Consider the following 14,818-nt stretch of genomic DNA (forward strand, 5'->3'; position numbering starts at 1 on the left):
TTTTTTTTCTTACTCCATTTTATCCCTTTACAGATTGGAAGTTATAGTCTCTATTTTTATTTTTAGTAGTTATCCTTGAAGTTTAAATTTACTTTAAAAACTATACAATGTCCTTTGAATATTTTTACTCCAGTCATCTCCTACTGGCTTAAATGCTAATTTTAAAGCATCGTATTGAAACATAACATACCTACAGAACATTGCACAGTAGTGTACAGCTCACTGAATTTCTACAAACAACACATTATTTCACTAACTAGCAGCCATATCAAGAAACAGAACATTCCCAGTACCCCCAGAAGGACCCCTCAAATACCCTTACATCATATAGTATTGCTCCTTTGTATTTTGTTTATTTTGCTCAATATTATGTTTGTGATTCATCCATTTTGTAAGGTGTAGTTGTAGATCATTCATGATCAAGACTGCATAGTATTTCATTGTGTGGATATACCCCAATTTATTTATCCATTTATCCGTTGGGTAGTTTACAGTTTGGGAATATTATAGCGTTGCTATAAATACTCTAGTATATCTTTTTGACAAACTTACACCTTTCTATAGGGTACGTATCTAAGAGTGAAGCTGCTGAGGATTAAGATATGCATATGTTCAGCTGTAGTAAGTACTGCCAAGGTTTTGTAAAGTTCTGGTTCCTCCTCCTCCTTGGCCACACTTGAGTATAATACTATTTTAAATCTATTCCAGTTTTTGCTATTTTTAACCTCGCATAGATGTTATTATTGTTTTAAATATTAACATGTGACTTAAATATTAACAATAATAATTTTAAAAAGCTTCACCCTCGTTTTTTTCTCACCTTTTTATTAAGTATAATTGACAATGAGATGCACAGATCTTAAGTGTATTTGTCCTTCCTTCTTGAATATCAGATCACCTTCTGAGTTTATTTTTCCTCTTCTCAAAGCACATCATTTAGAAATTTGTTTAGTGAGAGTTGGTGGTAACCTTTGCTTTTGATTCTAAAAATGGCTTTATTTATCTTAAACTTTTAATTATTTAAAAAACTTCATAGTCAAATAAAGAATATAATTAACTCCCATGAACCAACTGCCCATCTTTAACAATTATCCAATTATGTCAACTTTCTTTCATTTTGACCTCACATGCGTTAGCCCCACCTAGATTATTTTGAAGGAAATTCCAGACAGCATATGATTTCATTCATAACTATGTCAATATATATATCTAAAATATAAGCTCTTTTAAAAAGTTAAAGATAACCACAATACTATTATCGCACTAGGAATAATTAATGACAATTCTTTAATATTTAAGATCAATGAATATCTAGTCAGTGTTCACATTTTCCCTGATTGCTTTGTTTAAAACAATTAGTTTGAATCAGGAGTCTAATAAGGTCCATAAATTGAAATTAGTTCATTTGTCTCTCATGTCTCTCTTAATTGATAGGATTACCCCTCCATCTTCTTGTTTTCCTTATAATTTTTGTTCAAGAAATTGGGTTGTTTGTTTGTTCTGTTGAGTTTCCCAGAATATGGATTTTGCAAATTGTATCCCTTTGGTTTCATCTGAGCTCATTTGAATTCAAAACAACTAGCTACATAGGATCCTGAATGAAAGAATACACACAGAAACAAAGCCATCAAAGTTTACACTTTATTTCCTCCAGACATACATAAACAAGGATTACATCATTTCCATCCAATGTGAAGAGGTAGATAATCAGGCACTCTTCGTGTTTACTTACTATTTCTTTATATGTGTTATATGTATAACAAATAGTGACTTAAAACAACTAACAGCATTTAAACAAAAAGATCAGGTTTCAGATGGAATTGGTAGACACTTTAAAAAGTGAGGATAACATCAAATACTTTAAGTAGTATATGCATTAACATGGAGAAAGCAAGATAGAGAATTTGAAAAATGTAACTAAACTTTATATTTATTTCAGAAATTAAGGAAAACCAAGGCATCACACTCCTTTGCTACAAGTGGTGGCATTTTAAATTATATAATATACGATTTATTCGATCTGAATTCTTTGGGGAGGTTTTTAAATGGTCATACTCTCGGTGGAAATACTTTTTTAAATAACTGTATTATTTAGATGTACTCAGAGTACACTGATGACATCGCAATTTTCTAAGTGCACATGAGATAAATGGAATTAATACTAGTAAGCACACATGATATTTTGTTGTACTGTTATCATAGATGAGTAACTCAGTAAAATGATTAATTATAAATCAATGTTACTAGGCTCACTGAGCAAATATTCTTTCCTTGAAAGGCAATTAGAAGTTCTAAATTTATAAGATATTGAGTTTATTATAGATATAAGCAAATATAAGCATCAGAGTATTCATGTGTATAATTAACCTAAAATGATGACCACCTTATAATATAATTTGGCATATTTTTATCACACAGGGTACTGTGTAAACATATAAAATGAAATCGAACGCTACAGATAAAATTTGGATAATGTAATACTAAGAGAACCAGTCTAGAATTTTAACATGTCACTATGACATCGAAGAATCATAAATTATCTTCATTTTGGAGAAAGGAGAGCCTCTTCAATAAATGATGCTAGGAAAATGGAAAGCCGCATGCAAAAGAATGAAACTAGACTACTATTTGACACCATACACAAAAATTAACTCCAAATAGATTAAAGACTTGAATATAAGACCTGAAACAACAAAATATGTAAAAGAAAACATAGGCACTAAACTTATGGACTTTGGTTTCAGAGTGGTTTTTGTGAACTTGACCCCAAGTGCAAGGGAATTAAAAGCAAAAATAAATTAATGGGACTACATCAAACTAAAAAGCTTCTACAAAGCAAAAGAAACCATCAACAAGGTAGAGATAACCATCCAAATGGGAAATTATATTTGCAAACAAAACCTCCAATAAGGGCCTAATATCCAAAATATAAAAAGAACTTATACAACTCAACTATATAAAAAAAAAAAATTCAATTAAAAACTGGGCAGAGGACCTGAAAAGACACTTTTCCCAAGAAGACAAACAGATGGCCAACAGATACGTGAAAAGATGTTCAGCCTCACCAGCAATAAGGGAAATGCAAATCAAACCGCAATGAGATATGACCTCATACCTATTAAAATGGCTGTTATCAACAAGACAAGTAACAACAAATGTTGGAAAAGTTGTGGAGAAAAAAGGAACTCTCATTCGCTGCTGGTGGGAATGTAAATTGATGCTGCCTCTATGAAAAATGATATGGAGGTTCTTCAAAAAATTAAGACTAGAGCTACCATATGCCCCAGCAAATCCCTGTTCTGAGTATCTACCTGAAATATTTGAAAACACTTATTCATAAAAATATATGTGCCCCGTTGTTCATTATTCATGGTGGCCAAGACACGGAAACAACTGATGTGTTTTTCAATGGCTGATTAGATAAAGAAAATGTGGTACATATATACAATGGAATACTACTCAGTCATAAAAAAGATGAAATATTGCCATTTGTGGCAACATGGATGGATCTTGAGAGTATCATGCTACATGAAACAAGTCAGATGAAAATGGACAAGAACCATATGACTTCACTCATATTAGGACATAAAACAGAAAATGACAAATGAACAAACAAAACAAACTCAGACACAGACAGCAGTATGGTGGTTACCTGAGGCGAAGAGGGGTGGGGGAGGATAAAGAGGTAAAGGGGGTCAAATATATGGTGACAAGAGGCTAGACTCTTGGGTGGTGAGCACACAATGCAATATATAAATGTTGTATTATAGAATTACAAGCCTGAAATTTGTGATATTAACCAATGTAACCCCAATAAATTTAATTAAATTAAAAAATTATCTTCATCGGTTTGTAAATTGATTTGCTTCATTTTACAATCACTGGAACTTGTAACCTCATTAAGTAGCATTATCATGACCTACATCATTTTGCAGGGAACAGGGATTTACAAAGGAACAAACCATATTCATTCTTTCAATAAATACTCTCTTAAAATAGGAGAGGATGAAGAACGATGGTGCTTGGATATTTTAAATAACTCTATTTGAATTTAAATCTCCATTAACCTCAGATTAACAAAGCTATTATTAATATTAAATTAACAAGTTCTTTATACATGTTCAAGGAGCCATGAGGATATAAAAATAAAAATAAGGACTAGTGGGGAAGACAAATAAACCTCCCTAATTGTAAGGCAGAATGACATACAAGCTATGTAAATGTACAATAAACATTTTAGCAGTGCTTGGAAAAGTAAAACGGCCTCAGGACTTCTGAAGTGCCTAAATGTGGCTTTTGCTAGTCCATAATGAAGTTTTTTACTGATCTGTAGCTAAATGACAAAAATAACAATGTGGAAAAGCTTTTCAAATAGCTTCTTTATATTATTTTTAAATCCTTAACTTTCTTGACATTAAAAATAGTTCTCTTTTAATGAAATGCATCTTGGTTCCCTGTTTGGTGAAACTCTGAAAACCAATACAAAAGAATATAAGTTGTTCAAGGGCAGAGAATGTGTCTGCTTATTTACCATGTATCCCCTAGCACTTAACACAGTGCCTCACATAGGCATCCAGCAAACATTGCTGAATAAATTAATGAGGAAGCAGCATCTGAGTTTTCTTTTGTAGGATGAGAAGGATGTGACAGGAAGTCATTTACTTGTATATTTAATAAATAATGCAATAGTTATCTATTTCTGCATAACAAATTATCCCAAAATTTAGCAGCTTAAAGTGGTATGTATTTATTATCTCACAGTTTCTGTGGGTTAGGAATCTCGACATGATTTAGATGGGTGCTTGAGTTCAGGATCTCTTGGTCACCTCAAGGCTCCACTGGGGAGGATTCACTTCCGAGCTCACTCATGACTGTTGGCAGGACTCAGTTCCTCGTGGGCTGTTATACCAAGGCCTCGGTCCTTTGGTCTCTTCCCACGTGGATCTCTCCACAGAGCATGTCACAGCATAGCAGCTTAATTCATTGGAGTGAGCAACCAAGAAGATGAGAGTACAAGCCAGATGGCTATCACAGTCTTTTGAAATTTAATGACAGAAGTGCCATCCCATCATTTTTGCTGTATTCTATCAGTTACAAGCAAGTCACTGGGTCCAATTCACACCCAAAAGAAGGGGATTACACAAAGGCGTGAATCACCATGGCTCTTGGGGGCCACATTAGAAGGTGAAAAAACTGAACGTGAAAGGAAAAGGAAGAGGAGTGAAAGATGACTACATTTGTTGAGGATGCAAGATAGGATGCAGTGTGATCATGGCATTAGACTTACAGAAGAATATGGTTCACTCTCAATATCGGTGCTTCCCATGCATTACAATCACCTGAGCAGATTTTAAAAAGAGGTGCCCAGCTCCTTGTGAAAATGCTGATTCTAGTGCTAGAGCATCATGTAATGCCAGAAAATAAAGTGCTCAAAATACAAAAGAATAGGTCAAGGGACATTGGAGCCAACCTTTAAGAGTTCCCAATGTCCAAAGCTGGAAAAATCTGAATAAAATAAATAACAGTATTTGGTTATAACTGAAAGTATGAAAATATTCATGAATGCATACCTATATAAGTGACTGAACAAATAAATGTAGAAAAGGGAAATTTTCCATAGACTATTCCCAATAATATACATGAATACTTTACTCTCTAGGAGGTGGAGTTATTTGCCCTCTCCCCCTTGAGTGTGGGCTAGACTGAGTGACTTACTTCCAAAGAACAGAGTATAGAAAGAGAAAAATAGGAGCTTTGCAATGAAGAGCCTGGTGAGAGCTACCTTAGCCAAGTGGTCAAAGTTAGCATGTCTAGTGCTAAGTCATGTTGATAGTATGCACCATTTAGGATGATGCGATGAAAATGGCACCTCGCCTTCGTGGCAATCCTCCCTAAGTCCCCAAACTCCATTCTAAACATGAAGAAAACATCAGACAAACCCAAACTGACTAATTCTCATATTTGTCAAGATCATGAAAAACAAAGAAAGACAGAAACTGTTACAGACCAGAGGAAGCTTAGGAGACATTATGATTAAGTGCAATGAGGGATCCTGGATTGGATCCAGGAATAAAAAAAGGACAGTAGTAGAACAAGTGAACTCTGAATAGTCTGTAGTTTAGTTCATAGTAATGTACCGATGTTAATATCCTAGTTCAGACAACTGTACCATAGTTATGTAAGATGCTAACATTAGGGGATCGTGTAACAGGTATATAGGAACTCTGTACTATCTTTAATTTTCTATAAACCTAAAATTATTACAAAATAAAGGTGGTTTTTGTTTGTTTGTTTGTTTTTTGTTTTTTTGTTTTTTGTTTTTTGTTTTAATGAAACAGATGTCCAGGCCTCGTTGCTGAGACTATAATTTAATTTGTCTCGGTCAGTGAGGGTGGTGACGGTTAGGCACCATTATTTTCTCAAAGTTCCCCAGATGATTCTCATGTTCAGACAGCGTAGAGAATCATTACTCTATACTAGGGGATCTCAAACTTGAATGTATATTAGAATCTTTTGGGGAGTTTTGTTAAAACAGATTGCTAGGTCCAACCCCTGAGCTTCTGATTTCGTAGGCCTGGGGTGGGGCCTGAGACCTTACACCTCTGACAAATTCTCAGGTGATGCTGATTTTGCTGGTATGGGGTCCACATTTTAACCACTGCTCTATACCCAAATCTAAAGGTGGTATCTCCCAAACCACTGTGAAAAGTAGCAGCAGTGTGATATAGTGGAAAGAGCACTAGTTTATAGCTCAAGGGACTTGGATTCTAGTCCTGAATTTGTCATTATTCACTCATAGAACCTGTGCGAAGCACTTTACCTCTCTTGGCCTCAAGTTTCTCATCTGCAATATAGAGACTGGTTTATTGGCCATTAAATCAAAAAGTCTATATGTCTTTCAAGTTTTCATATTACCATCTAAATTTGATAATTTCGTGAAATCTAACTCAATATTTCTAAAACATTTGTGGAAGATGTTTCTCTAGAATACGTGTTATGATGATGAAGTAATGAAGACTATTTTAATCAGTAAGTCAATACATTCAAATTAAAAACATCCCTATTTTGAGGGGGGCCAGACTAAGGCACAATGGTGGCTGCCCTTCCAGTCTGGTGCCAGGTAATACAGACTTTCTCAGTATGAATCCCGTGGGAGTCTCTGACTCACCGCCGGTGTCCAGGGCTACTGATAAAGATACTGACAATTATAGTGCATACAGACTCATAATACCACCAATTAAAGCGGGAAAAGGAGGATTTGTGGTGGAAACATATACAGGGCTTATCAAAACTGCTGTGCTCTTCCATAATATGAGAAGGTCCTACTTCACATTTCAAGTCATCGCAACTGATAACTACAGGAAGGGACTAAGTGGCAAAGCTGATGTACTTGTCTCTGTGGTCAATCAGCTGGATATGCAAGTCATTGTTTCTAATGTGCCCTCGACTCTAGTGGAAAAAAAGATAGAGGATCTTACTGAGTAATGAATTTTTGTTTACTTATATATTTATTTTCATACAGCTATAATGTCCTATTGGATTAGATCCTTTAAATCATTATGTCTAGATTAAACATACATTTTAAAACACTGTCTTAGTAATTTAGGTAGCTTTATTTGAAATATCTGAAGATTCTAAATACTTTCAAATAGGAATGAAAATTAGATGTGAGAAGATATTCAGAATGCTTTGATTGATGCATCAATATAACCTCAAATGCAGCATGTAAGAAATAAATCATAACATTAATTGAGTAAAAAATAAATCCCTATTCCAAGTTATCACCATACACCTAGTCCAATGATGCTGTCATTGCCCCAAAATTTTCTGGAACTCTTTTCTTTAATATATCAAAGCCAGTTTTTGGACGACAAAAGAATACCAGGCTTACTACTTTTAAAATCACACCTCATTGATCAAATGTAGCAATTTCTAGCTTTCTTAGCCATGTTAACCACCAGACAGCCTCCAAATGACCCTTGGTTAGCTATTGGGGGGGGGAAACTCATTTGGGAACTTGATAAAAGATATGGAGCCCTCCCCAGAAAAATACATCAGCATACAAAATAATTTGCCAGCAATTTTAATCCCTAGACTCCAATTTAGAAACTCCTGCTATATGGAGATTAAGATTTACCACTATGAAGAAAATCCAAATGTTCAGAGAAGACTCAGAAGGAATCAGTTGAAGGCAACTAGTCTGAAGGAAACAAATGCATAGTAGGAAAAGCACCGGACTTGGAGTGTGAGGTAAGAGCTGAAGTAGATGTGAATATGTGGAGATTCACTTTACTGCGCTACTTGAACTTTTTTTTTTTTCTTTAGGCAAGGCAACCCTTGGTTGACCTCAAAGATTGCAAGGACCTTGTCAGTTTACAATCCCTTATTATTATTATTATTTTTAATTTATGCCTACAGCACCTAGTCTTCCTAGGTGGTCTCCCATCCAAGTACTTACTAACCAGGCTCGACCCTGCTTAGCTTCCGAGATCAGACATCGGGCTTCTTCAGGGTGGCATGGCCGTAGACACTACCTGAAAATTTTTGTGAAACAAAGCAGAAAATTTTTTAAGAGGAAAAAAAAAAATAACACACACATAATGGGATCCTGGCAACCAAATGAATAAACTGGAATGTTAAAAATGTCATTTCCCCATTACAAAGGGAAATAATATTGTACCTAAATCTAGTATGTCAACCTATTACTAAGAAACATGGATAATGTAATATAAACATCCCACCTACCATGAGATCTAAACTGATAGCAACAGGGTGGTGGACTGTCAGATCCACGAAACACTGACGATATTAAGGCTCTCACATCGCAAGAATAAAGAAACATTCTGAGGGATGATTCTGAAATCGACATTTCTACTTATTTGTAAGCATGTCTTTTTTTTTAAATGGGAGTCTTTAAAAATTTATGTCTCATCATTGTCAATTAAAATTTTTGCATCAGAGAAAGATGGACTAAGAGAAAGCTGCATGGCAGCACTCTTTGCGACAATAAAAACTGAGAAACTGGTACCAAATTTCCACATTAACCGAACATTAAATCTTATTCATAGTCAAAACCTGAGAAATTTCTCCATTAAACCATCAAGTTCCCAACTTTGGTAGTAGCTTTAATAAAATAGAAAGTGAAATTCAGCTTGTTGTCCCTCTCGCACAAGTCACCTCCAACAGTTAACTGTGGGCACTGAGCCACTGATTACTGTTCACTGGTAAAATAACGATAATGGTCACTACATAAATCAAATCTCTAGGATCAATACTGTCCAATAGAACTTTCCGTGATGACAAAAAAATGTTCTATATCCTGTGGTTTCCAATGTAGTAGCCTCTCGCCATCTGCAGCTATTGAGCATTTGCAGCTATATCGCAAATGGGACCAAAAAACTAAATTTTAAATTTTAATAATTTTAATCCATTCATTTATTTTTGTTTTTCTTTTTATTATTATTTTTTATCATGACATTGGTTAACGAAATCCAGTAAGTTTCAGCTGTACACTTTAACAGTAAGGCATATATATATTTACACTGTGTGTTCACCTCCCATAGTTAGAGTTCTTCCTGTCACCACACATTTAAATAGACACATGTGGCTAGTGGTCAGCATAATGGACAGCAGAGCTCTAGAATTCCTAAGAAAAGAAAACATACACACGTTTCACTTAATATCTAACATTTATTAAAATTGAAGATTGCAGAAAAGCATGAATGAGCCTGGCTCTATTACACAAGCTTAATTAACTTGCTTTAGATTAATAAATGAAAGTACTTAACATCACAAAAGGAATTTTGAGAATAAGGTTGATTCCAACCTCTGAAATTAAAAGAAAAGCAGGTGAGACATTTTCTGAAGAAGCGAGCAGTCACAGACTCCCTCTAGTGGCAAGAGATACAGTTGCTGCTGAAAAGCTGAACTGCTTCTGCTATCTATACATAAAACCGCTCACAGGCATTTCTTTTATATAATTATAACTTTAAAAGATTCTAGGTCAATATACAAGGAAAATAGATCTTATTTTTTGTAAACAAAAGTGAGACCTAATTTTCACTTACTATGAATGCTAGCTAGTCTCTCTAGAAATCTGATCTCTCCAGAAAAGAATGATTTGCCAATGAAATTTGGGAAACTGGGGCTTTCACGAAACAAAAGATTATGAAGCCTTAACCAAACTGTGAGCAAAGGAAAATAGAGCAACTCTTCTCCATTGGTAAATGTTCTGGGATAGAACATGAAATGGAGTGGATTCAGAAGTATAAAGTAGTAAGCAGCAATGGGGCTTGCAAAAACTCATGGTACATCAAAAAACAATTAACATATTGCAAGAGCTCTTAATAACCAAAACAGCTCTTTTCATTCTGATATTCAGTTTCAAAAGACAGCTCTTCCACATCACCAGTCTTAACTACTACCATATATACTCGTTTAGATTTATCTATTGAACTACTACTTTCAAGTACAAGAAGGAACTCAAAATAGAAACAACTTGTGTTACAGCTAGTGTTTTTCCCTCACAGCTTCAAGAAAGACAGCTTTTATATACACTGTAGTAAGTACAGAATGTACAGAAAACAGTTATATACACAAAAGTGCATTAATATAATAATAAATTTAGCAGAAATACAGGAAAAAATCCTGGTTAAAATATGATACATTACAGTATTTAAGACTACTTGAAGATTCTCCAAACGAGTCAACTTCCTACATGCTTTGGTTATGATACTGATGCTATAGAACTAATCTTTGAAACTGAAGAAAAGGAAATTTTTAACCATCTGTGAAATGTTTTACATATACTTGTATTTATCTTAAATAGCCTTTGACAAGTCTTATTAAACTCCCAACACAAATAACTTAGAATGGACAGTACCTATATCTAAATTATAGTACTTAAAGAGAAAATTAAATTGAGCCACTACAGGAACAGACACGATCTGCTCCATTCCTAAAAGCCTGAGCTAGTTAACCTACCCCCGAAGTCTCAACTTAAATCCAATTGGTCAGCTACCAGCTACCATTAAAGAGCAAGCAGCTCCCCAAAACAAGCCAAGGCTTCAGGTCCCTGTTCCTTAGAATGCTTCAGAATAGGTAAATGTTAACTTGTCATTTACACATATTATGTCTACAGCTACCTTTATATAGTCAAAATGCTTAAGTATAATTGGAGCAATTCTCCTCTTTTCCACTCCCATCCCTTACCACAAAAAAAAAAAACCAACCCATATATTTCCACAGGTTCCACTGACCACAAAGAGATAACATCGAAACTTGACAATAAAGTACTACATATTGAAATCCAAGAAGACCAAACCAGTTTTTCTGCATTCAATATGAATGTCAAATAAAAAATTAACTTACCATAATGTGATCTAGGTTAAAACATTAATAACCTTAATTTAAAACTGTGAAAGGGGCTGAAAACAATTTTAATATCAGAAAAAGTATGAAAATAAAATTTTAGTGAGTCAAAGAGTTTTCAACTATACCATGAAACTTCCTTACTCTTAATAGCCAGCTAATTAGAGGAATTTTCAGAGTTCCTTCTAAGCCTTTCAAAATAAGTAAATTATTTTCCAAAGAAATAAGAATTAAGCATTCTAAGGAGCTATGTTGCAGACACTATGCTGACAGAGGTGCCTAGGTCTAAATATCTCTCCTAGGTCTAAATATCTCTCAGATGCTTCTTACCCACTTAGCATAATTTCATCATAAAGACAAAATTTATCTTAGTCAGAGTTAAAACAAATCCAAAGTTATAACAGTACAGGTACATACAAATACTTATTTTCTAACTAATAGTCCTTTTAAGGACTAAATTTACCTCAAAGTTTAGACAGGTTGAATGTCAGTATTGATGCTCACCATCAATACTATTATCTGAATGCAACTGGGAATTTTCCTATCAACCATCTCAAACTATAAAGTGACTTTAAATAACCCTCTTCCAATTCCAAGCAAACATTTTCTTGAAGATAGGAATGCTAAAAGGTAATTTGTTCAAGGGGAGGGAAGTGTTCTGGCTATTACACAAATGAATGCAAAGAATCCTTAAAGTTAAGAGAATCAACTTGCTATATGATCTCTGTTCTTGAAGTATTTTTACCTTGAAATTACCTTTCCAGATATTAAGAGTTATCTAGTTTTAAAAAGTATTCTGGCTTATGACCCTTTTCAGAGAAAAAAATAGAAGAATATATCATTAAGCTATACTTTAGATAACTTTCAATGTTCTTCAATTACTTAGATGGGCCAAAACGAAGTTATGCAAATGTCATTTCAGATCTGAAGGTTTCTGTTTTGTTATATACCTTATTATCATTGATTGGTTTGATTTAATGGCTTTGCTTACTGATATCCACCAGCATGGGCATTTTATAAAACCAATTACAACACTTAGATTATTTCTGAGTTTGGAAAAGCCTGATAGTAACAAAAAGTACAGAATTCACCTTTAAGGCACATGAGGCTATATAGAGTAAGTCAAGGTCAAAAATCTCTGCTAGAGAATCTGGAAATAAGAGTTCTACATTTGTCATGTACTAACATTTTTGGCATAAATATGAAAACATCTGATAAATTTCACAATTTGTAAAGCTCATCAGAATCGGGATACTTTTATACAGTAGTTTCTCGGAATTTTTCCTTTATGCGAGGATTTAGCACTTTTCAAGACTAAATAAAATGAGATGTCCGCCCAATCCACAAAATCATTAAATAACGAGTCAGTTTCTGGGATTAATTCAACAATATTTAGTTAATCCAAAGGACTGAGGAAACGGGCAAAACTGCCCCAGGCTAACAAAAAAAAAATGAGACAAGTCTCATGAAAAAAAAAAAAAAAGGCTTTATTTTACTCTAAGTTCTTGTTGGGACTGAATGAACTAGCCCTTTATACTCCACTAGACATTATATTACACTGTCTTACTTTAATTCTGTTGCAAAACTGCAGAAAGACATGCCATTTTGTTTAACTCAAGGTTCATACTTTAAAAAGCTGTGGTGGGGAATGACGAGCCTCTACCATAACTTTTTTTTTTTCAGTTTTATTGATATATAATTGACATAAATACAAGATCTTTAATAAAATGTTTCTGGATAATTCTCAGGGGACTTTATGATGCTCTCAGTTAACAAGCTTTATTTTTAAAGGGGGAGATTTATTTGCTCCAATGTCAAATCTCTACAGATGAGAACTGACAATGGAGCAAATAAGTCTGAATTTTTTATTAATTTGTTAGGGCTTATATTTGAAAGGAAAAGCACTGAGTTGGGTTTGTTTTAAATTGCACTCAGAAATATACCAGACTGAATAAGTTATTACTTATTCCAAGAAAGAAATAATTCAACCTTGAATTATTTACATGAGGCATTAAAACAGAAGTATAGCACACTAACGAAGACAAGAAAATTTTGTCTTTTTCTGCTGGTTTTATTTTGAAGAGATGGAGAAAGATTGCAAACTCCTTCTTCAATCATAAGTAAACCCAAATTGTTTTGCTTTTTTTTTCTTTTAATCAGAGGAAGTATTTCAATTTCCTCCAAACCAACTTTATGGACTATCTGTATAGTTCCATAAAGACATTTCATCCAGACTTATACAAAATTTCATGCCGTACCTTATTATAAACTCTCCAACCTTTATATACTTTTTACATTGGCTTTGTGGTTGCTTTGGTAAACTTGTTTAATAGTGATCTAAGTTAAACCTAAGGTATTAAGACTATGTGATCGTTGGGAGAGTAGAGAAACTGGTCTTACTACATCATGACCCTGTTTAGGATTTTCTTTTACTGGTCACAAGTAAATTGTTTCCAAGTATTTAACAGATAAATGCTGCTCTACGGTCTCTGGAATTTTGCTTTTACTAAGAGCTGACAGAATGCAGCTGTATTTGCTCTTCTCCCTGTTTACTCTTCTACATGTGAAAGGGAAAACACAACGTGGTTCAGTTGCCCCTTTCCACCTTCCTCAGAATATTCTAGGGTCTATTCCCCAAGCTCTCTCTAGGCCCTCTAAACTTGTCAAGAGCACCAAAGAGGGGGGGTAAGAGGGAAGTCAGAAGGATTACTCCAACTGATAACCATATATATATTTATATGTCAGAAAATTTTTTGAGTATGAATTTTGTAGTCTTCAAATTGTTACAACCATACCACAGACCTCAGCAAAGCTGCAATATATCAATTTTTATCCTCAGTCTCAATTCTTTGAACTTCAAGGGACCAAAATGAAATCAAATTTTCAAAACACATGATGGTAAGCAAAGGTTAAACCTTTATATATAGATTAAGAATTTTAAATTAAGATTTTAAGTCTTTAATCTTTATAGTAACAAGCCACTTGATGTAATTCAATAAAAGTTAAAAAAAGGAGAAATTCCCATCAACCTGACTCTAGTTCTAAAAAAATAATTGATTACAACTCCTACAGTATCATGATTACCTCTCAAAAGTTATCCACAACAAACAACAATTATGAAAGTCAGAAACCAGCTTGATTGTCAGTAGTATTCGTTTCCATCTTTTTTAACCCATGTGAACGTTTAAAGACGTGTGGTAGAAGAAAAGGAATCGCACTACTTCGAATGATCATGATAACAAACTCTCCATGAAAACTTTTAAAGAAACTCCATGATTTCATGTTTAAAATTAGTTCTATTAACAGCCAACAAGCTAAGGTGTTTTTTTGTTGTTGTTGTTTTGTTCTGTTTTTTTTTTTGTTTTTTTTTTTTTTGGGATTACTACTCACTGTCTTATTTCTAGTGATTTATAGAGAAGTTTAGCAGAACAGTAAGGGTCTTCTTTAG

General features: G+C 34.0%; 1 pseudogene; it reads right to left on the bottom strand.

Moving 5' to 3' along the window:
- Positions 1-8,409: 8,409 nt before the first annotated feature.
- Positions 8,410-8,529, bottom strand: LOC120616441 (uncharacterized; annotated as a pseudogene).
- Positions 8,530-14,818: the final 6,289 nt, after the last annotated feature.

The sequence above is a fragment of the Pteropus medius genome, unplaced genomic scaffold (assembly GCF_902729225.1).
Source record: "Pteropus medius unplaced genomic scaffold, Ma_sr-lr_union100, whole genome shotgun sequence".
NCBI lineage: Eukaryota > Metazoa > Chordata > Mammalia > Chiroptera > Pteropodidae > Pteropus > Pteropus medius.